Here is a 24,059-nt window from a genome sequence, read left to right on the forward strand (position 1 = left end):
TCAAGTTAAAGGAAGCCAGATTCCGGCTGGACATCAGGAAAAACTTCCTGACTGTTAGAGCAGTACGACAATGGAATCAGTTACCTAGGGAGGTTGTGGGCTCTCCCACACTAGAGGCCTTCAAAAGGCAGCTGGACAACCATCTGTCAGGGATGCTTTAGGGTGGATTCCTGCATTGAGCAGCGGGTTGGACTCAATGGCCTTGTAGGCCCCTTCCAACTCTGCTATTCTATAATTCTATGGCCAATGTGTTTCGTATGTCATTGCAGCAGTGTAGGAGCCCCTTTCCTTTAGCTACTTCCAAAGCTACTTTGGTAATGTGTAGATGCAGGAGCAACAGGGGTAGAACAAAAGATGTACTCTGCTTCCTTCCTGATCAAATGTCGACAACCACAGCAAGCATAACATTCAGGTGGGAAAGAACCCAAAAAAACCCAAAACAAAACAAATGACAACCCCTGCATGGATCCTCCTTTCGAACATGCTGGAATGGCATGGGAAGAAAACCACAGAAAGCAGCCCCACCAACATGATGGTAACGTATCTAAAGCAACCTTCCCCCCCCCTTGGCTATGCTGGAGGGAATGATGGGAGTTACAGTACAACACATCTAGGGCTCATCTACACCAAGCAGGATATTCCACTATGTAAGCAGTATGAAAGTGGTATATAAAAGGCAGGAGCCACACTACTGCTTTATAGCGATACTGAAGTGCACTGACAACTCTTGGGGCCCATTGACACATACCATATACTGTTTCCATACCACTTTCATAGTGGAATATCCTGCTTGGTGTAGATGTGTCATGGGCCACAACCATTGTCAGTGCACTTCAGTACCACAATAAAGCAGTAGTGTAGATCCTGCAGTGCACTTCAGTACCGCTATAAAGCAGTAGTGTAGTTCCTGCAATGCACTTCAGTACCGCTATAAAGCAGTAGTGTAGATCCTGCAATGCACTTCAGTACCGCTCTAAAGCAGTAGTGTAGATCCTGCAATGCACTTCAGTACCGCTATAAAGCAGTAGTGTAGATCCTGCAGTGCACTTCAGTACCACTATAAAGCAGTAGTGTAGATCCTGCAATGCACTTCAATACCACACTACAGCAGTAGTGTGGCTCCTGCCTTTTATATACCGCTTTCATCATGGAATATCCTGCTTGGTGTACATGAGCCCCTAGAGGACACTACGTTGGGGGAGGCTGCACTAAAGGCTATGTTACTCAAATACTTTGCTGATCCCAGTTGCTGCTGTCTCCCGTTTCTCCCACACTGGCCTGAGTTCATGTTACAACCTCAGCCCATGTGGTTTGTCTTACTGCTGCGCTTGCATGCTCCACAGTGTTGGACCTCCCAAGAGATCAGGTGATGCTCACAAGGTCTGTAAACACCAGGAACTAGCATGGGAGCAATAATAGAAGCAGTGGAAACTCATGCTGTGCTGAAAAATTCTCCCACATTTGTTTTGGCCATTCTCATTCACTTTGACAGAAAATAAATTGCTTTCAAAAAGAAATTCATAGAATCATAGAATAGTAGAGTTGGAAGGGGCCTATAAGGCCATCGAGTCCAACCTCCCACTCAATGCAGGAATCCACCCTAAAGCATACCTACCTGACAGATGGTTGTCCAGCTGCCTCCCAAATGCCTCTAGTGTGGGAGAGCCCACAACCTCCCTAGGTAACTGGTTCCATTGTGGTACTGCTCTAACAGTCAGGAAGTTTTTCCTGATGTCCAGCTGGAATCTGGCTTCCTTTAACTTGAGCCCGTTATTCCGTGTCCTGCACTCTGGGAGGATCGAGAAGAGATCCTGGCCCTCCTCTGTGTGACAACCTTTTAAGTATTTGAAGAGTGCTATCATGTCTCGCCTCAATCTTTTCTTCTCCAAGCTAAACATGCCCAGTTGTTTCAGTCTCTCTTCATAGGGCTTTGTTTCCAGACCCCTGATCATCCTGGTTGCCCTCTTCTGAACACGCTCAAAGAAGAAGAAATTTTTGAAGAAATTCTCATGGGTTGGGGGCAGAGTTTTTGTGTTTACCTTACTTAGGTGGTGGTCAAGGAGTGTGTATGAGTGTCCTGTCTTTCATTGTACATTTATCTCTCTGGTGGCCTGCAGCCTCCTCAGCTTCCCACACACCAATTAAAGCCCAGGGGGAAGATGTCACAAGGTAAATTCCCATGTGGCTTTTGCAGATCAAGAAGTGCAGGCAGTCTGGGATGCTGCAGAGCAACAGAGAACTATAATAGAAAACACCAATACACACAAACACACACAGCCCTTGAATGATACTAGATGTGAGGCATGAGGAAGGATGCAAAATGGTTTCCAGGCTGCCAACATATTTGCTGTTGTTGAGGCTTGCAGTGGCAGCACAAAACACACACACAAGCGCGCGAAATAGAAAGAAGCTGTGCAACTGCTAATGGTGAGCTCCGCCTTGAAGAAACTCTGAGAATTTCTCCTTCCACTGGAGAAATTCAGTGATATCTCTGCGCACACATTGGGTGGAGAATTTTGAGAGGCCATTTGGCACACAACTGTAGTGGAAACTGTGCCAAGAAATGTAAGTCCAAGGTCCCCTGGTTGTAAGGCCCCTGATGTGGAGCCTACAGCTGTTAGGATATTTGCTAGGTCTGCAGAACGATGGGAGTCTTAAATGGCACAGCTCTCTTCCTGGACTTTTTCTTCTTCTACAGCTGCCGTTGCAGGACTGCTGCCGCCGCTGTGCCAGCAGTAACTTCAGCCTTGATCTTAAGGATATTTGTGCTGGGTTATTAATTTATAGCAGGCTGCAATTTCTTCGAGGATACAAACAAGAGTACAGAATGGAAATGGCAGTTTAAAACCATCCGTAATGTAGCAATAAATGGAAGGAAATGGAGATGGAAGTTAAGTGTATTTGAGGTTAAGGAGAAGCTTAAAGCTCTGCATGTACTGCTGTTTGAGGGTCAGATGGATGAAACACTGAGATCCATCAGATAGGGCCATCGGTTGATCTTACTGGGTTTATTTGAACCAGACATTAAAACAAGACAGACATGACTAACATGCATCTTTCATGCAGAGCATGGAGAAGTGTGGGAAACCACAAGCCCACACCCTAAATCCAACATTCAGCCTCTTCTCCTCCCACACAAAGCAAATTCTTCTTCTTTTTCTTTTCTTTTCTTTTTAAAATAAAAGCTCCCACTTAAGTCAATGGGAGCCTTTTTTTGAGCCCAGTTTCTGCTCTGGTGATGAGGATCTTCATGAAAATTACACCTGGGGATAGTAGGGGAGCCCCCATCTCCTCATGCTGCAATTTGTATACCCCCACCCATTTATGCACATCCATTGATCCATACATAACACACAAATCCATTTTCACACAGTATGCCCAGAACACACACACACACACACACACACACACACACACACCAAAACCAAAGGAACCCACCTTCAGTTTCCAGGGAGGGTCTGTGTGTGTGTGTGTGTGTGTGTGTGTGTATGACTAGGGACACAGATGCATGTGTTATGTGTGGATGCATAGGGAAAGTGAGGGCAGGGAGTTCCATTCACGTTTTGACGTCCTCCACCTCAGAAAGTTACAAACAAAATCCAGAAGAGAGGCATCAAAACCAGAGAATGCAAACACAAAACAAAACAAAGCAAAATGAAAATGTCTTTTTGGAAGAGAAGAACCCTACTTTTCCAAATCACATTTTTGGCCCTTCTGAGAACTAGTTTCTCTTTTTGTATTCCCCCAAGTTGATTAGCCACAAGGGTATGCAACCCTCATGATGTAGAATTGGGCTTCTTGCCCAACTCATTTGAAGTTGGATACCAAAAGCCTGTGCCAAATAGACTTGCAGGTAAATAAATGGGTTTAGGGTTTGACCTTGCATCATATGGGGTTACCTATAGCATAAATCCATCCCTATGTGCCTCTATGTCAGGGGTATCAAACCACTCTCAGCCTGAGGGGTATTGAACTCCTCCCAGTTCAAAGAAGCTTCTGGGTGCTAGACTTGATTGTAGAGAGCTAAGTTGGGATGGCCCATCTTCAAGAGAGACTGGCCATCTGGAAGAGAAACTGGTCATCTGGAAGAGAGACCAAGCATCTGGAGAACTTCAGAGGGCTGGATTGGAACTGGCCATCTTCAAGAGAGACTGGATGAGAGACTGGCCATCTGGAGAACCCCAGAGTAGGCTGGATTGGGACTGGCCATATGGGGAACTGAAGAGAGACTGGCCATCCTGAAGAGAGACTGGCCATCTGGGGAACCCCAGAGGGCTGTTTTGGGATCCCAGGCAGTCTGAGGTTCTGCATCCTTGCGCATTCACTACTGGGATACCACCAAGCACAAACACAAACTAAGGCCTGATTTAATGTGACACGAGCTGCACATGAGAAAGTTACCAATGCAGCATCCCATGTGCCTGCTGTTTCATGCTGTATGCAGTGCAGCCTTAGAATGGCAGGTATCTGGGGCTTAGATGGTGTGTCTGCACATGTATGCTTCAACTAACTTCATAGCAACTGTGGGATCAATTTACTTATGACGAAAGCCATGGGGAATGCTACAGGTCCATTTTTTGTGTGCAATACACTTAAACCAAGCCACTTTTTGAGCAAATGAGAGCTTTCGTGAAATGGCACATGAGATTAGCAATAACCATATCTTTTAAATGCTAGTTCCCAGAAGGTCTTGAATCCTTGTATTATTATTTTTTAAGTGTTGCCAAGAAAACAAAATGTCTGCAGCTACATATATTATTATGCACAGTTGTATTAACTCACTTTATTTGCACAATTCATTCCAGTTGCAAAAGATTTACATTTCTAAAAAAAAAAAAAAAATGGATTTCTGCCAAGGTCAGAATGCTGGAGGGGAATGACTCACTGGAAATGGAGGGGCAGCATGATGCAGTGGCTTTCAGGATGCAAGCCAAAGTCCATGCAAGAGGGAAAGGGAGATGTGTAAGAAATCTTGCCCCTCAGCTGCTGAGCATTCTACATAAACAGCTTCTGACTTTTGAGCCTTTGGTAGAGTTTCATCCCATGCAATGTCCTGTTTCTGCATTCTCCATCAATGGAACAACACATTCAATTCAAGGTGGGAAAGGTCCTCGTATGCCTTCCTGGGAACATCCAGAGCTTCCCAACTGGAATGAATGGGTCAGCCCTTACAGGAGTCAAAATTCTATATGTGCATTGGATTCCATTTGACTGAAGCAGGTTGCAAGGCCTGGGTTATTGTTTAAAGCAGGGATACTTCCAGCTTCTGGAATCTACTACGTTTTTTACTAGAATCCCAAGATCCCTCAAGCAGAGCCAGGTGCAAAACAGTGGCTCAGGAAGGCAGACATATGGTAAGAATTAAGGAACAGGATACCTCTAAACACATGTTAAGCCCAAGAATATTTTGATCATCATTAAACCCACAAGGCCATTCACACAAAATTTGATTCCTGGTTTCCCCCTAAGCATTGTTTTCTAGCAATCTAATTTTGAAGGGAAGGCCTGTTTAGTTGTTGCTAGCAGCTATTGTTATATAATAGGGGGTTAGAAACCCTTGCCAATCAATGGCAAATCACACAGAGATCTTCTAATAGAATCCCAATCTATCTTCTGCCCACACCTGGCTTATAGGATCAAGGTGAGTTTGTTTTTGTTTTTTTCTCTTTTTACCATGAGAGCAGCATGTTTCTTTTTTATATAAAGATGATATCCCACCCTACCAAAACACACACACACACACACACACACACACACACACACACACCAAAAAAAACCCTACTGCCATTCAGGCCTCCAAACATGTCATTCATTTTTAGCTCTTTTGATATTCTCTCATCAACTTCTTGAATATCTGTCGTTGCTTCTTCATCTTCCCTTTCAAAATGTTCAAAATTTCTCCTTCTGCTTTTCTTCCTTCCTCTTTTTATTGCTGAATGGACACTCTGGTATATAATTTCACCTTCCTGCCCTTAGGGTCCCATGATCAATAAAACATTGACGTTTTATTCCCCCGGTTATGCCGAAAATATGGAATGTTCCCTCAAAATGGGAAGCTGTGTCAGGGCAATTCTGCCCATGGTGCTGAAATGGAGCAGTGATGATGTGAAGGCTACCGGTGTCCAGGTCTCCAGGGGTGTAATGTGCACTTGGTAATGGCCAGAAACATGAATCACCATTAAAAATGACAACTCCCTCTTCGATGTTTATTCCCCTAGCAGTCACTTCTACAATCAACTCTGTTTTACAAGTCAAAATGAGATTCCACTTTTCCCTCCCAGTTGCCAGAGCTGCCGCCTGAAAACTGAAATTTACACATCAGCGGCAACATTACTGATTTGGGGTGGCCCTGCTGCTTTTGAAAAAGGCATAGCAAAGAGGTGTGCATGTGTGCTCTTTCACTGTGAAGTCTCTGATGCAGGGCTGATAAGGAGGATGGGGTTTCTTTTAAAGCACGTCACTCTTAAATGTAAACCAAGCAGGTGGCATTCAAGAGACCAGGAGGAGCAAAGCAACAGATGGAGCAAACATTCATGACCTGGCTGGACAGCTTGGACTCAGTAGGAAGACAAAAATTCCTCTTTATCAACAGCTCAGTATGGGCAAGGAGTCAAAGAGCATGTGTGAGAGAAAAGACAGTGTGAGAAACAGAGGGAGTTGTTTTAAAAAAACACATCGCTGAGTAAATGCATTTATCCATCATCTCCCTCGATAGCTATCTTAATGTTTCCTTTATTCTGTCTGCCTTCTCCTTTGTTCTCTCTCACTCTCACTCTTTCTCTCTCTGCCTCCCTCCCTCCCCTTCTCAGTACTGTCCAAAAGCAATCTAAGTGGTGGTTAAACAAGTCTAGCTGTTCAGTTGATGACCACTTAATTTGTCCCTCGCCTTGCTGGGCGACCTGTAGCAGGTAAAGTGCACGTTTGAAAATTGGCACTGTTGTGTACACCATTACCAGGCTGGAGGTCCGAAGACTTCTACAGAGCCAGGAAGAGAGACAGAGCCAAAGAGAAGGTAGAGAAATGGGGAAAATAAATAAGCAGAAACTCTAAGGGACTTTGGATCCTACAACATCCAGATACAAAGATCAGGGCATGCTAGAAATCAGAACAAAAGAGAGGAAAGCAATAAATATATGTTGGGAGAGAGGAGGGAAAGCTCTGTTCAAAATATTGATGCTCAACCTGCCCAGTTATTGAGGTTATCAGAGGGCCTACTCCTGGTGTTCCCACATGGACCTATGGCCCAATTGGAGTCCCCGCAGAGAAAGCCTTCAGTGTGGTGGAACTCTATGGAATTCCCTTTCTATGGAGGTCGGGTGGGAGCCAAGACTGTGTTGTTTCCCAGACCTCTTGAAGATATCTTTATCCCAGAAAGCCTTCCTTGACAGATCAGGCACATTCTTATTGGTACCTTGTTTTTTTTAATAACAATGTTTAATATGGGATTTTATTTCTTTTATCATTTTATCCTTTATTGTTAACCACTCTAGAATCTGTTTAGATGTGGAGTGGTATATAAATGCTGCAAATAAACACAAATACAAAAAAAAACCCCAAAGAACAGAGGTGCCAGGAGCAGAACCCACAGGTACAAAACATGCACTTCACCGCTGGGCTCTGGAAACAACATAGCAAGCTACATCGATTTAGTCTGTCTCTGAGTCCCTGGTGGAAAGGGTTTGCTCCTGGGCTAATTAGGTGGAGCTATCAGCTGGTTATCCTACTAAGGATGGTACTCTTTGGAACTTCCCATTTAGTGCATATTCAGTGCTTGCTAAAAGTGCTGAGGTTTAATAGCTGAAAAAGTGGAGGCTGGTGGCTCTGATTTGGGCGTGGCTGTGAATCCATTCCAGGTTTCAGTAAGAACCAGCCAGAATTCTATAGGAGCTATCCAAGGTGCTGAACTTTGTCCACAGAATAGGTTAAGCCCTTTGGATATCTCTTTTAGAGTTCTGGCTAGTTCTGACTGAAACCCAGAATGGATTCACAACCCCACCAAATTCAGAGCCACCAGCCCCCACTGAGGTGAAACAAAACATGCTGACAGATGGATCTGTGCAAAGTGGATTGCAACATTTGAAATGCACATCTTGTAACAGGTAATGAGAAGTTCCGACCTGGATTTGGCTTCCTTTGGAGGAGAGAACATTGGAGGCTCATGGCATTGTTTTAATAACATTTTTTTCATTATTTGCAAGTATACAAATATAGCATTAGTGGAGGAAAGCAACATGGACACTCCTCCCAGGCCGTAGAACTGCTACTTGACATCAGATCCACGGAGAAAGGGACAACCTGCACCCAAGATGCTGCCAACCTTTACCTGAATCTCATCTCTCTCTGGTTCTGTCTCTTTTGTTCCTACATGCATTCACACATTGGGTAAGGGAGGGGGCTATGCCCCCTCCCAGGCTGATAGTTATCCCATTCAAACACACAAGAAGGATCTCCAACCATCTCTTAACCATTTGCTCCAATTGAGGAAATATCTGCCAGCCTTCCTGGGCCATTAGCCTATCATGAAAAATGAGAAGCCATAAAAATATTGCATTCTACAAGTGTGCTTACTGTTTCTCTCAGTTAAATCGCTCTCATTTAAGATCACTGCCTGTATGTTTCTGAGACTGGTTCAAAATGTTGGTTTTAACCTATAAAGGCTTTAAACAGCTCAGGACCACAATATCTGATGTAATGCCTCTCCCTGCTTCAACATACCTGTACACTATGCTCAACATCTAAGGCCCTGCTATGGGTGCCTACTCCAAGGGAGGGTCGGAAGATGGCAACAAGGGTGAGAACACCCTCCTCCATGGTTCCTGTCTAGAGTTCAAGGTGTGTTTTTAGAAACTTGTGAATGCCCATTTTAAATTAAATGTCTAGCCGTTATTGTTGCAATGATGGCAATGACTTCAGTATGGCCCTCGGTACTGAACAAATTGCTCACTCCTGATCTACATGCAGCAAAGATCCCTTCGGAAACATCCTTCTAAATGTAAATATTTGCCCATGTTAGTTTTCAGAAAAGCTCAGTTGCCCCCTGGAAAAAACACACATATTCACAAAATGCAAAACAGTATGACTTGCATTTCTCTGAGAGGAAATAAAGGAGGAAATAAGTGTGTGTGAAAGAAGGGATGAAAATTAATTTAGGAATGAAAACACTGAAAATGCAATTATTTCTGGGGGGGGGAAGAATCATACAGCAATGGCAGAAAGAACCACTTTTTTTACTGAGCTTGTTAACATTTGCGAAGTAAACCCTAAATTTATGCCATTAATTTGCATATATTAGTTTTTTCACTGCCACTGGTTTATAGCCTCTGTGAAATCTTTGCAAATGTGTGGTTTTCCCCCTTCACTTGTGTTAATTAACACTTGTGATATATGTGTATATATAGTTTTATTTGGTTACTGCATTCTGGATTTAATTCATCAAATTGTTTCTACCTGTGCCTGACTCCACACCCTTTGTATAAATGCCCATCCAGGTGCAATGCTACCCTCAGTTATGCCTTAACTTCAGTGGTGCATGTGCATGGGCAACTAGGTACATGATTGCATTGTCACCTTCAGGCATGTTGGCAAAGCAGGAAGCCTCTATTTTACAATTGAATCCGTCTGATGAAGAGTTAACAGTTGCAAACCAATCAAGTTGTCACATTGCCATGCTGACACACACTGTGTTTATACATAAGCAGTCACTGGGGAGCCTAGAATTGGATTCCTGGGGGAAACCAAGCAAAGGCATATTCAATACAGGTACCTACGCTGGAGCTGGAGAGACAGAGAAACCAGCATTTGGACTGTAGCAACTTTATTGTAGGGGGCAAAAAATAAAAGTTAGCAGCCTAATCACTACAGGTCCTCTAGCAGGCAGAAGGTAGATCTTCAGCTGATTTGAGACTTCAACTCCCAGAAACCCCAGCTAGGATGGCCATGATCAGGAATACTGGGAGATGAAGTCCACAACACCTGAAAATCTACTTTCTGCCCAGCCCTGCTCTAGAGATGCACTGAAAGCCTGTGAAGTCTGGAGCACAGAGTACAATCTTGAGTCTGGAAGGCTGAGGCTCAATCAAATCCCAGCATGGCCAAGAACACACACAGTGGCCTTAGAAAGGACAGCCTCTTTTTGCTTCAGTCCTCCATTTGTGGAATGGCAATACCAGCATCAGCAGTGAAAGTGAGCAAGTACAGCCAGCAGCCGAGAACCAGCATAGAGGTATAGGCTACTGTTGTAAAAGTAGGTGTTACCATTTTGGAATGTGTTCTCAGAAGGCTGCCCAGAGCAGCGGGGTGATAGCAGTGCTTAGTTAGTTAGATATTTACTTAAAAGAAGGGCTAGAGCTCTTATTATTATTATTATTATTATTATTTATTTATATAGCACCATCAATGTACATGGTGCTGTACAGAGTAAAACAGTAAATAGCAAGACTCTGCCGCATAGGCTTACAATCTAATAAAATCATAGCAAAACAATAAGGAGGGGAAGAGAATGCCAACAGGTACAGGGAAGGGTAAGCAGGCACAGGGTAGGGAAAAACTAACAGTAGAAAGTAACAGTAGAAGTCTGCACAACATCAAGTTTTAAAAGCTTTAGGAAAAAGAAAAGTTTTTAGTTGAGCTTTAAAAGCTGTGGTTGAACTTGTAGTTCTCAAATGTTCTGGAAGAGCGTTCCAGGCGTAAGGGGCAGCAGACGAAAATGGACGAAGCCGAGCAAGGGAAGTAGAGGCCCTTGGGCAGGCGAGAAACATGGCATCAGAGGAGCGAAGAGCACGAGCGGGGCAATAGTGTGAGATGAGAGAGGAGAGATAGGAAGGAGCTAGACCGTGAAAAGCTTTGAAGGTTAACAGGAGAAGTTTATATTGGATTCTGAAGTGAATTGGAAGCCAATGAAGAGATTTCAGAAGCGGAGTAACATGGTCGGAGCGGCGTGCTAAGAAGATGATCTTTGCGGCAGAGTGGTGAACAGAAACCAACGGGCTGATGTGAGAAGAAGGAAGGCCAGAGAGAAGAAGGTTGCAGTAGTCCAACCGTGAAATAACCAGTGCATGAACAAGCGTCTTGGCAGAAGAGACAGACAAAAATGATCGAATCCTGGCAATATTATACAGGAAAAATCGACAAGATTTAGCTACTGCCTCAATATGAGGAATAAAGGAGAGCGAGGAGTCGAAGATAAAGCCAAGGCTACGAGCTTCCTTGACCGGAGTAAGCGTAACATCATTGACAGTAAGAGAGAATGAGAGATGAGGAGAAGGTTTAGGAGGAAAAACAAGCAATTCAGTCTTTGCCATGTTAAGCTTCAAGCGACGATGAAGCAGCCAAGCTGAGATATCTGAAAGACATGCCGAGATACGATCGTGAACATCAGGAGAAAGTTCCGGAGATGACAGATATAGTTGTGTATCATCGGCGTACAGATGATATTGGAGACCATGAGATTGAATAAGCTTGCCCAAGGGCAACATGTATAAGGAAAACAACAACGGGCCAAGCACCGAGCCTTGCGGAACCCCTACTGAAAGGGGAAAGGAGGAAGACGAGCTGCCATTAGTCAACACGCTGAAAGAGCGACCCGCTAGATAGGAGGCAAACCAGTTATAGACAGAGCCACAAAATCCAAGGTCATGAAGGGAATCTAAGAGAAGATCATGATCAACCGTGTCAAAGGCTGCAGTTAGATCAAGGAGAATAAGAACGGAATAATGGCCTTTAGACTTGGCAGTAAGGAGATCATTGGTGATCTTAGTAAGGGCTGTTTCGGTGGAATGCAGAGGACGGAATCCAGATTGAAATGGATCCAAAGCAGAGTTACTAGAAAGAAAGTCAAGACAGCGAGAGTAGACCGCACGCTCCAGGATCTTTGAAACAAACGGCAACAAAGAGACAGGTCGGTAGTTAGACAGAGATAGCCTATCAAGAGTAGGTTTCTTGAGAATGGGAGAGACTGTAGCATGTTTAAAAGCAGAAGGAAATGAACCAGAGGACAGAGAAAGATTAATAATATGTAGCAAGGAAGGGAGGATAGCAGGAATAAGATTAATAAAGACGCGAGAAGGAATCGGATCACGAGAACAAGTGGAAGGCTTCGAAGAGCGCAGTATTGTAGACAGTTCATCCGCAGAGACCGAAGGAAACTATTATTATTATTATTATTATTTATTTGGAAGAGGAGCAGAGCTGGCCAGATCAGAGCGGATAGTTTGGATTTTAGCATTGAAAAAAGAGGCAAAGTTGTTAGCAGACAGAGAGGCGGGGAGAGATGGCGGATTAGGCTTCAGAAGAGAATTGAAGGACGCAAAGAGCCGCTGAGGATGCCTAGCATTTGACTGGATCAGCGTTGAGTAGTACTGCTGTTTGGCCAGTGAGATGGCAGAAGAGAAAGAGGAAAGTACAAATTTGTAATGGACAAAGTCTGCCCGGTCCCTGGTCTTACGCCAAAGGCGTTCAGCTGCCCGGGAACAAGAGCGAAGGTAGCGGAGGGAAGAGGTGAGCCACGGTTGGGTTGAGAAGGGCGAACTATCCGAGTTGTAGATGGAGCAAGATTATCAAGAGTTGAAGATAAGGAGGAATTAAAGAAGGAGACAGCTGAGTCCAAGGAGACAGCCGAACAGACAGAAGGAAGGGAGGAGGCTAGGGACTGGGAAAAAGCCTCGTAATTGATAGATTGCAAGTCACGACAAGAGCGAGAAGCGGGACGTGAAGGAGGAGGATTATGAGTAATATTGAAAGAAACTAGGTGATGATCTGACAGCGGAAAGTGAGCAGTAGAAAAGTCCAACACAGAGCAATTCCGAGTGAGAACAAGATCCAGACAGTGTCCAAGGGAATGTGTGGGTGCATCAGACCAAAGCTTAAGATCATAAGAGGAAGATAATGAGCGAAATCGTAGAGCTGCAGCATCTTGAGGGTCATCCACATGAATGTTGAAATCACCCAGGATAAGAGTAGGAAAAAGGACAGCCACGAATCAAAATCAGAGATAAATTTTGAGGACGAGCCTGGGGGGCGGTACAGAACTGCAACCCGCAGTCGCAGTGGAGCGAAGAGCCTCACCACATGTACCTCAAAAGGTACCCTTTAGGAGACACCTAAACATCCTATTCCATTTGCTTGCCCACTTAATAAAGAGCTGTACCCCAGTTCTATGTATCCCTACTCTACCAACACTACACATTGCTGGGTCCTATACTAAGATCAGGGTGACCATGTGTCCTGCTTTATAGAGGACAGTCCTCTACTTAAAGATGTCCTCTATTTGAAGGGCTCTCCAGTCTGAAACCTGTTTAAAGATAAAGTACCATAAGAAGGGAGTGAGATCCAGGGGGGTCTTGAAGCTGCCCATCAACAGTGAGCACTTGGACAGCAGCTGACGGAGCAGGCCCACAGATCACCTGGTCTTCCCCTCTGTGGTGAGGCGTGCTGCAGTTCTAGTTACATCCTTGTTGTTATTAATATTTTTAAATTTGCATCTATACAAATCAACTAGCATGTGAAATGTTATGCAAATCTGTGTCCTCTTTATTGGTGATGCATCTCCTCTCTTTTTGGCCATGTCTAAGTGGCCACCCTAACTAAGATGCATTGCTTCTCTCCAAAAAGGAAGGTGCATCCTGCCCATCCAGGTACTGTGCAAGAACCATCCTCCCAATTGCTTGCACCTGGAATCTCAATGCTCTTCACTGCCTGAGCAAAGCAACTTTGGCTTAAAGACAATGAGCCAAATGATGTCTTAACTCCTCCCCACTCCCATTTTCCAGCTGTGCCATCGATTGGAGCCAAGAGCTCTTACAGATTCTACACATCCTGTTTTCTCATTGCTGTTGGCAGGCTCCCTAGCAGAAGCCATTCTCCCCATGGACCCCTTCTCCCATTGGCCCCAAAATAAATTAAAACATATCCCATGTGCTTTGAAACCAGGCCACCCCGGATAAATTAGGGCATGAAGCAGCTCTGACCCTGCATGAGCAGAGAACTGGATGTTCCAGCTCTGCCAAGGTGACTGTGGATTTGCCAAAATCCCCAGAAAGAGCCAAATGTTTTATTTTTATTCTTTAAAAAGTGAGGCACAGGGCTTGAAGTCTGTCTGGAACAGGGTTGCAGAAGCTCCATCATGCAGCCCTTATCTGGTGCACAGAGATTCCACATCTGTCTCATGGAGCCTCTTTGGGATCCTCCAAGGCCCAGACTCAGGAGGGATCAGGAAATGGAGCCTTCAAGGTCATAGGGATGGATTGTTCAGACTCTGGAATATTCTATCCATGACTTTGAAGCCCTGTCCCCCTGACCCCAGATTTTGGGGAGCATGCTATAGTTATGTAGTGATAAGAAAACTACACCAGCATATGCTCAGAGGAACTCTAGGCTTTTAACATGTTCCACATCAGTGGCCTGACACTGAAAACAAGCTCCAGACCAGCACCCTTGGGCAGCTGCCAGGCCCCTAATGCCTTAACCCACCCCCCAGGACTCATAGCTGCCCTGGACCCCTGGTGGTGGACTCCCTTGCACTGTCAGTAGCAAGCAGCCATTTTAATTTTTCACAAGGCCCCAGAGTGCCACTATGTGCTGCCACCAGGGAAGCCCACAGTCAAGGACCCACCGATGTCAGAAGGGGGGACAGAGCCAGCCCTGCCTCAATCCAAACTTCCTTTTCAGTGATGCCACTTTCTACGGAAGTTATTTTAGAGTGATTCTAAACAAGAGCCTGTCTCTCCCACCAGGAGGACTTGAACAACAAAAACAGACCTTACTGTTCATCTTTAGCAGCAGCCAGACATGCAAGAATTAGGCAAGTGGAGCCTTTTCTGGCATGAAGATAAAAGTGATGGAGAAAGCTTCATCAGCTAAATTCTTGCACTGTATGCTGCGGTGGTGTCAGAGGAAGGCCACATCCCTAAAGGGAGCCTACTGTCAATTCTCAGGACCTCCAGGCTCCTCCTCCTTGCTGTCAGTGCTTGCTCTCCAGCCCTCTCCAAGCATGTAAGCAGCGACCAGAGTGAGGAGATGGAGCAGCATCCTTCATTGGCCTTGTGTTCTCCTTCCAGACAGTTGTACAGGTTGGGACCAGAGACAGAACGCAAGAGAACGGACAGTGTGTGGGGGTGGGGGGGTGGCAGAAGCAAGGAGTAGGTGGACCTCTCAGGTAGGGGCCCGCTGAGGGTATCTTGTGCAAGGGCCTTCCAAATCACTGACTGTGTGATCTACCTGCTACATAAGACTTAACACACTCTGGAGAAACACAGCAGATTGCCGTAATGCGGGTAACCAAAGCAAAAGAGCAGTGGCCCCGTTTATCAGTTCAAAACTCAAACTCTATCCATTCCCCCTAACCTAATTCTCTGCTTTTCATCAGACTGAGACTGTCAGGCACTTTATTGCTTTTTTTTTTTTTTTTTGGTGGGGGGGAGGCAGTCTCCAGTGAATTAGAAGAGGGTGGAGCAAGTTAGATTTCTTCTCTGCCATTATTGTATTGCAGCTTGGGGGTGTTGAGTGCTGGGAGGATATTTTCATTTATTTGCTGGCTCTTCCATTGCCTTGGCAACAGGAACAATGAATTCAAATCAGGAATTCATCTTTGGTGCAGTTCAAATGGGAGATTAGGGTACTTGCTTTTTTGGTTTTGGTGTTTGGAAGGGGCAGGTAGGGAAAGAGACCAGTAAAAAAAATACAGAGACTGCTAACACATAACTAGGGCTACATGTGCATCACATGTAGAGCAGGAAAATTGACATTCAAGCTAATAATGTGCACACACAGGTACATGTATCAGTTGGAGTCAATGAGCATAAACACCAGCCACTGTGTGCAGGCACCCAAAGAGATATACAGTGTGCACATATTAGTATGGTGTGGAGAAAGCAGATAGAGATTAGTGGGGGGGTTTTCTCTCTCTCTCAGAATACCAGAACCCAGGGTTGTCCACTGAAAATGAATGAATCATAGCATCATAGAATTGTAGAGTTCGAAGGAGCCTATAAGGCCATCAAGTCCAACCCCCTGCTCAATGCAGGAATCCACCTTAAAGTATACCTGACAGATGGCTGTCCAGCTACCCCTTGAATGCCTCTAGTGTGGGAGAGTCACAACCTCCCTAGGTCATTAGTTCCATTGTCGTACTGCTCTAAGAGTCAGAATTTTTTTTCCTGATCTGGCTTCCTGTAACTTGAGCCCATTATTCCATGTCCTGCACTCTGGGTTCAAGATGGACAGAAGAAGTACTTCTTCATGCAAGGGATTAGTCAAATTCAAGGAGATGAAAGTTGTCAATCGCTACTAGTTATTATGACAATATGTCCAGTATGTCTCTGAATACCAGTTGCTGCGGAACAGAAGGAGAAGGCTTCAGGACTTCCCAGAGGCATCTGGTTGGCCACTGTGGGAAACAGGATGCTGAATTAGATAGGACTTTGGTCTGATCTAGGGCTCTTCTTATTGTCTTAGCAGCATGGAAGTGCTTAAGAATACAGGAAGCAGGCTGCCTAGCAGTGAGTCAGACCATTGGTCCATCTAACCCAGTATTGCCCATGCATATGCTCTCCAGGGCTTCAGGCCAGAATCTTTCCTAGTCCTACTTGGAGATGCTGAGGATTGGACCTGGGACCTTCTGCATTCAAAGCAGGTGTTCTATCACATGGAGCTATAACCCTTTCCCTAAACTTCTGTACATTGTCTGATCAGATTTTTTAATAAAGAAATGTTATATTCTGCCTTATAATTTATAATTTCAAAGCAGGCAGCTATGAATAGCTATTGTGAAATATATACCTGGTTCATGCAGTCAAGTTGTGCATATTACCCAGTATCATTTCAAGCCTTTGCACGTTAACTAGGGGCCTTGCTAGACCCAGCCGGATAAGCCGGAAGGGAGGCGGGGCGACGGCGCGCTAACTTTAGCCCGCGCCTCCCCGCCTCCTAGATGGCCGACCTGCAGGGACTACGGAAGCCCTGAAGTGTCGGCCATTTTTTTTGTTTGTTTGTTTTTGTTAAAGGCCACGTGCACCCTAAAGACTCCGGAGAAGGTAAGTGGGTTTTTTTTCTAAAATTATCCATCCCTCGCCCCCATCCCATCCCCGGTTGTCTGTCCCTCGCCCCCATTCCACCCCCGGTTGTCCGTCCCTCCCCCCATCCCATCCCCGGTTGTCTGTCCCTCGGCCCTATCCCCAGTTGTCTGTCCCTCGACCCCATCCCCGGTTGTCTGTCCCTTGGCCCATCCCCAGTTGTCTGTCCCTCGCCCCCATCCCATCCCCGATGTCCAGCTTTCTCCCCCCCTCTCCTGCCAGTCCGGCCTTCCCCCCCTATCTCCCCCCCGGGATCCCCCTGGCCCGACGGGCACAGCGCTGAGCGCTGTGCCCAGTCTGTGGCTTTTCCCGGCTACTCGTGAGTAAGCGAGTAGCCGCAAAAAGCCACGGACCTTGCTAGACGTTCCGCAGCCCCAGCCTCAGGCCGGGGCTGCGGAAAAGGCGTGCCATAAGCGACTTCGCTTATGGTGCGTTGGGGGAGGCTCCAGCGTAGCCTGACCCCGGATTCCCCTGTGCGTCATCTGGACGCACAGTAGGGAAACCGGGCCTCAAAGCGCACTAAGGCCTCGTCTAGCAAAGCCCTAGGTAATATGTAAAACCCCACGTACTGTATGCTATGCTCAGTGTCCAGTGAATCTTTGCTCTATGTCCAGTTCACTCATAGTGCTCAATGTCCAGTGAAAAATTGCAGTGTTGGTACACATCTTTTCCACTCACATGAACCACAACATATCTAAACACCTAGTGTCTTGCCAAGCCGTTGTATTTTCTTCCACCGATTAAAAATGCACATTTGTTACTCATGTGCTGCATGGGATCCAGCTGTCTTTCCTCGATGTAGAAGTTCTCTTGCAGAATTAGCACACTTATCCAGTACTCAAACTACAAAATTACTGTGGCTGATAAATGTCAGCCCACCCCATTCTCCAATTATCACATCCATTGTGAGGACAATGTAGAATATGGTTGAGAGTGAGTTTCACTTTGACAAGCAATACTGTTTGCACACGTAACATTTTGTGGTCTTTTTAAAAAGTTGTATTTATTATAGCAGCTGAGCACTCCCCTTAAGCACAAGAATGCTCATGCAGTCATAATAATAATAATAATAACAATAATGCAAACACTCTAACGTATTTACCTCTTCCCTCACTCATGTTATGTCATTTTATAAACCTTTGTGTTTTGTTTGGTTTGTTTAATTTTGATCTTCAAAGATTGTGTACTTTCCCTCTTCAATGCTAGAGCATCCATCAATACTAGCTTGAAAATAATAATAATAGTAATAATTATTATTAAAAACCAAACAAGAATATTGCTCTTATCACACCCACACACCAACAAAGCTATCCTCCCATTACAGGAAGCCACAATATTAGCCCTATGGTGCTGCTTCAGCATTTCTATGGCTGTGTGTAGCAATTAAAAGAAAGGGGTGTCTGGAGAAAGCCCCTCAGGGGGTTCCAAAAAATAGGATTGGGCTTGGATTCAAATCCAAGCTCAGCAATGGACCGAATGGATTGCCTTGGGCAAGTCACTCTCTCAGTTTTAGTTCCCATTATGTACAATGCAATAATAATGACCTACATCACTGGGATACTGTGAAGATGACCATAAGAACTGTTAAAATACTTAACACAATATGAAACTAGGGATGTATGAAAATCTCATTAATGTTCGCAATTCATGCAAGCATGCCATGATCCCAACCCCAAATATGAACACAAGCGGGACGGCACGCCTCCAAAAACGCTCACAAATCCCCAAACTCATGTTTGCGCTAAAAGAAATGCATATTTCTTTTTAAATGTGCACTTCTAAAAGTGTGCATTTTATGCTTTACTCTATGGGGGGGATTTGGATGCGCTCTTTTGAAAACATGCATTTTTCCCACTTTAAATGGACACTTTTCCCATTCAGCCAAAAGGAGAAAAGCATGCAGATGAAGATGGGAAACAAGGTGAGAGGAGCTTCCAATTGGTGTTCATAGAATCTGGGTGACTGCAAAAATCATTTCTTCGCCCATCCCGCTATGAAGCTGATAATAATTCACACATGAACGGTATACACGCCATGCCCTTATTCTTGCCATAACTTGTACTCTTGCCCTCTGTGTTAGCATTCCTTTTCTCATGCATGTAGCTTGCCAGGTTCAAACTCAGATTCCTGCCGGGTAGTTTGTCCAGAGGGGCATCCCCAATCGTTATGCCAGAAAGCTCTGCCATGTTCCTTCTATGCCAGAACAGGAGGAGCTCATGATACTTCACACACATACGCTTGATATTGACTCTCACAGGGGGTAAGGGAACTTGCCCACTCAGCCCTGCTTCTTCCTCTATTAGGCAGATGGTATCACAGCAGGTCTCTCAGGAGCTGCAAATATTACGTTGGCTTCGTTGAGTGACAGGTCTTTTCCTGAGATGCCCAGCAAGGATGAGTAAAGAGAAAAATTGAGCCGTCCTAGGAGTGACTTCAGAGAGGCTTTACAAGAACACTAAACATAGGGCATGTCTACACCAGCCATTAAATCTGGGCTGGTCTCGTGTGCATCCCTGTGCATCCATATAATGCACAGGGAATTCTGTGGGGCAAGCAGGGTCAGTGATGGGCTTTCTGCGGGATATTGGGAACTACGGAAAACCTGATGTTTCCTGTGGTCCTGGGAGCATCCTGCAGAACGCAGGTAGCGTGGCTGCCGCTCCCACCTCCTGGAGCTCTGAAAATGGGCACGGAGCTGTACGGGGAGGCTCCGTGCCCATAAAGGGTGGGGGGGGGAGTGGTTTCACGGATGGTTGGTTTTCAACTTACTTTTCCATGGAGCGCAATTGAACCCCGACTCCCATGTTATTAAAAAAAATGGTGGCTGCAATGTCTCTCTTTCCTTCCAGACTGTCGCGTGGCTGTCAAGGTGCTGGGGGAGAATCGCAGAAACAGGTAAGTCTGCAATCCTCCCCCCTCCCTCCCTCTACACCCTTAGGTGTTGACATGCCCATAGATTAATGACCTTTTATACCTCTGCTTTGTTGCACAATCAGTGTGGTTAAATCATGATAAGAAAGAAGACCTTTATGGCATTTCCAAAGCATGTTTAAAATGTTTGGTGATCATTACCTGTCATAATGCTGAATGGTGCACAGAGTTTGTAACGCACTTTCACATCTGTTCATCATTTGCACCATTTTGTTTGTCCTACATACTCTGGTTGCTACGTTTTACTTGTACACCTCCATACACTCATTGCTACCATTTTTGGCTTTCACATCCTAATAATTTGTTTTAGCTGCAGGAGTGATTCTGAGGGAAAAAAATCTTGAGTTAATTAACCTGCAATTAAAGACAGTGATAAACAAAAAATGTTGTTTGAAGCTCTCGTGTATTGAAAAGGTGATGGAAAAGAAAATATCTCATTTTTCCCAGCTTTACTGAGTAAACAAAACAATGATGAAAGAATAAACAATAAGTGATTTTGAGAAATTGAGTCAAAATATTGGCTGGTGTTCTGATTAATTCATACAATGCAATAATAATTAATTAATCCAGACAAAACAAATTGATATGAAATGAACTCTGGAGTGAAATTTTACACAATACAAAATCTGGGTGGGGAAAAATAGAATACATATTCTAAACATTGTACCTGCTGACTTGGGCTGATGGGAATTGAAGTCCACAACATCTGGAGGGCACCAGTTTGGAGACAGCAGTGCTATCCCATAATGGCATCAAATGAAAAACTGGCAAAGCATAGAGAGAGGCCCAGCCACCCCTTCTGGCCATCTGTGCTACTCACAATGAGGGGAGCATTCCAAAATGTGATTTCTCTCCAACAGCCCAAAGTGGTAGAGTCTATTCTACTCCTCGTCCTGCTCCATAGGCAGGCATGACTGAGGGGTCCCCAGCTACCCTCCCCTCCATATGCACACAGTGCAGCGAGCAATGGATTTTCCGGGGAGCGTCTGCAGAGCTTCGGCCTACAACTTTCTGCCTGCCCCCCTGACGTGTACCAAAGCAGAGGGCGGAAAGGATTTTCCATTCCCAATTAGGCTTCTTGGCCGCCTGTTGTCCCGTGACTCCAAAGTCTCCATCTGCTCAATTATGAATACCAGAAGAAGAGAAAACAAACATTTAATGTCTAATCTAATCAGCCCTCCTCTCGCTAATTAACACCCTCCGAGTGCACACACAGGCTTCCGGAGGTATTCGTGGGGACGGTAATGACCCCCAACCTGTGCGCACATATGCTCCAAGATGAGGAGGGGAAAACTAGGCCCCAAACAGTCCATACTGCTGTGAAGGCCGAAGGAGTGAGGAGGCAGCATTATTTGCTGTTTATTTTTAATTCCCCCCTCCATTTATGTTATTGGATTCACTCTGGGCTTGTGGTTCCCCCCACACACACACTTATATGCTAAGAGAATGGGATTGTGGGGAAGCATCCCTTCTTGCCCCCCACCCACTTGCCATGGAGAGGGAGGGTCCTGGCACCATCCCATGCCAAAACACACGCTAATGTGTGCCTCCAGAGCGCTCCTGAGTAGTAATGAAGGGCCCTGTTCAGGACATGCGGGACATTAATTAGAGGCCTTCAAAGCTGCCATTCTACAGCACGCGTTCATGAAGGGAGGTCTGGAGGAAGAGGAAAACAAGACAAGGGGTTGTTCTCTGTTCAATGGAAGCGTTTTGGCTCCTAACTCCACCGTAGCTGTAAAGGTTCTTTCTTCCTCTTCACACACACCCATCGCCACCACCACTGCCATCCTGGGTCTCCCATGGCAACTCCAGCATGGTAGCAAGAGAGCTTCAGGCATCTGGCAGTAAATGCAGCCTCCCCCCACCCACCAACCCCTACACAGTTCTCTCTAGAAATCCAGAAAGCAAGGCAGGGATGAGTAGTAGGTGTCTGATTTGAGGAAGTGAAGAGGCAGGGCCTGTTTGTGATATTAGGAGAAGGATGCAAGGCAACAAGGGACAGAGAAGAGGAGGTCAAAAGGCAGCCCCAGGAGAAAACATAGACTTGCTGAGGAACTGAGGGAGGAAAGCGAAATGTGAAACGCCCACAGGGATTCGGTGTTTAGGTGGCAGGGAAATGTAATGAATAAATAAACAAATAAATTAAATCAAAGAGTCTTAGTGCCTTAATGTGCATTCCCACTTGCTTTTTCTGTGTTCTGGAGCAGGGATGGTCTATTGCTGGGAAATCCGCTTCTTTTTTTACTTGACAGAGTTCCTCAGCATGAACAGATCGATTTCAGTTTGCGAGCTGAGCTGTGGGCTTTTCCCTGAACACCGGGGAGGTATTTTGCACATTTTTCTTCACAGGTTCCACAATTTGTGCACATTCCTGAGCAATCTATACAAATGACAGCCTAATTTGAACAAATTATGGCTGAATTTGTGCAAATTGCTCCAAAATTTGTACAAATTGAGAAACCCATGAAAAAGTGCTCAGAATGCCCTGAAAATTAATGAACCATCCTGACTCTCTGGAAACTGAGTTGGACGTTGTAGCTGAAACCAAAACAAAGTCCAGCGGGGCAGACCTAGGAAAACCCATTGAACTCCACCCTCCAAATGGATTTCTCCGATATCCCTACTAGAGTGGATTCAGCAGTGATGGCTTGTGCTTTGAACGAGCTCTTCAGATGGACATGGTTTAATCTGAGTGAGGGAAACAGAAGCAGCCAGGCATACTCTAAGAGTCAGTAGGAGCCATGTGCCCTTGCAGTAAGGTTTCCTCAGTAATCAGGGTACCTAACTACTCATTTCCAGCATGGATATAGCTACTCCACACATTCCAGAAGCATGCTGCGTATTTTGACTGAGGGGTATTTTGTGACATGGATTGAAGATCTGTTTGTGCAGCACTGCCCAGGAAGTACTGAACAACCATCTGTCAGGGATGCTTTAGGGTGGATTCCTGCATTGAGCAGGGGGTTGGACTAGATGGCCTTGTAGGATCCTTCCAACTCTGCTATTGTAGGATTCTATGATTCTACTTTCACTTGGGATAAATGGCCTACTTTGGCTGTAGAAATATCTCAATCACAAGATAGCGGGGTTATTCAAATCTGATATAAACCTGGAATCATGTGCATTTCCCACACAAGCCCCCCCCCTCCCTTCCAGTGGTTAAAGACTATACCAATGTGGTCTCCTGCTTATTATGACCAAGACTTTCTAACATAGGGTGGGGGTGAGAGAGAAACGGCGACATTGACAGAAGGTTCTTGCCAACACGTCCCTCAGGACCTTTCACCACTTTTGTTGTTTCTCCAGGGTGCAAGTCCTTGCTTCTGGAGCATTCATTTGGAAGAAGAACACTGTGTACGTAGTGTGCTGGAGTGTGATTAAATCTCCCTCACCCCCAAGCTGGAAGCCCAGTGAACATGGTCACAGCTTTCCACGTGAAGAAATCAAAATACATAAATTCTATACAAAACTTCTGATGAAAAGCCAGGCAGGAGGTTCTGGCAATGAGCGCTGTTGAAGGGAGAGAAAGGACCATCTGGCTTCAATCATTGGTGGCCAGGGGCCCAGGAACTACTTGGGGATACATGTACGATGGTCATTTGTCCTCTTTGACACAGGACTATCCTCTATTTGAAGGTGCCAAATGTTTGAAAGGCTGTCCCGTCCAAGGATGATTTCAAGATAAAGAACTGTAAGGGCTATGCCCCATTACAAGTTAGCACCTGAACAGCAAACTGAACAGGTAGGCACACAGGTCAGCTGGTCTCAGTCTTCCACACTATGGTGAGATGGACTGCATTTATATTTCAATTATTTCTAAATGTGCATCTATATGTATAAATTAACATTTTCAAATTGTATGCAAATCTCTGTCCATTTCCTTTTTGGGGGTGATGAATAAGGGGCCACCCTAAGGTAGAGGTATGAAGGCCCAGGAAATGGGAAGGAAATCAGAAAATACCAAGAAAACTGGCATTTATTTATGGAATTTCCTGAGTTTTCCCATTTTTTTCCCTCAGGCCTTCACATCTCTGCTTGGAAGTTAGAGACTTGGGGCTTTGC

This window comes from Elgaria multicarinata, chromosome 9, assembly GCF_023053635.1.
Source record: "Elgaria multicarinata webbii isolate HBS135686 ecotype San Diego chromosome 9, rElgMul1.1.pri, whole genome shotgun sequence".
In the NCBI taxonomy this organism is placed as follows: domain Eukaryota; kingdom Metazoa; phylum Chordata; class Lepidosauria; order Squamata; family Anguidae; genus Elgaria; species Elgaria multicarinata.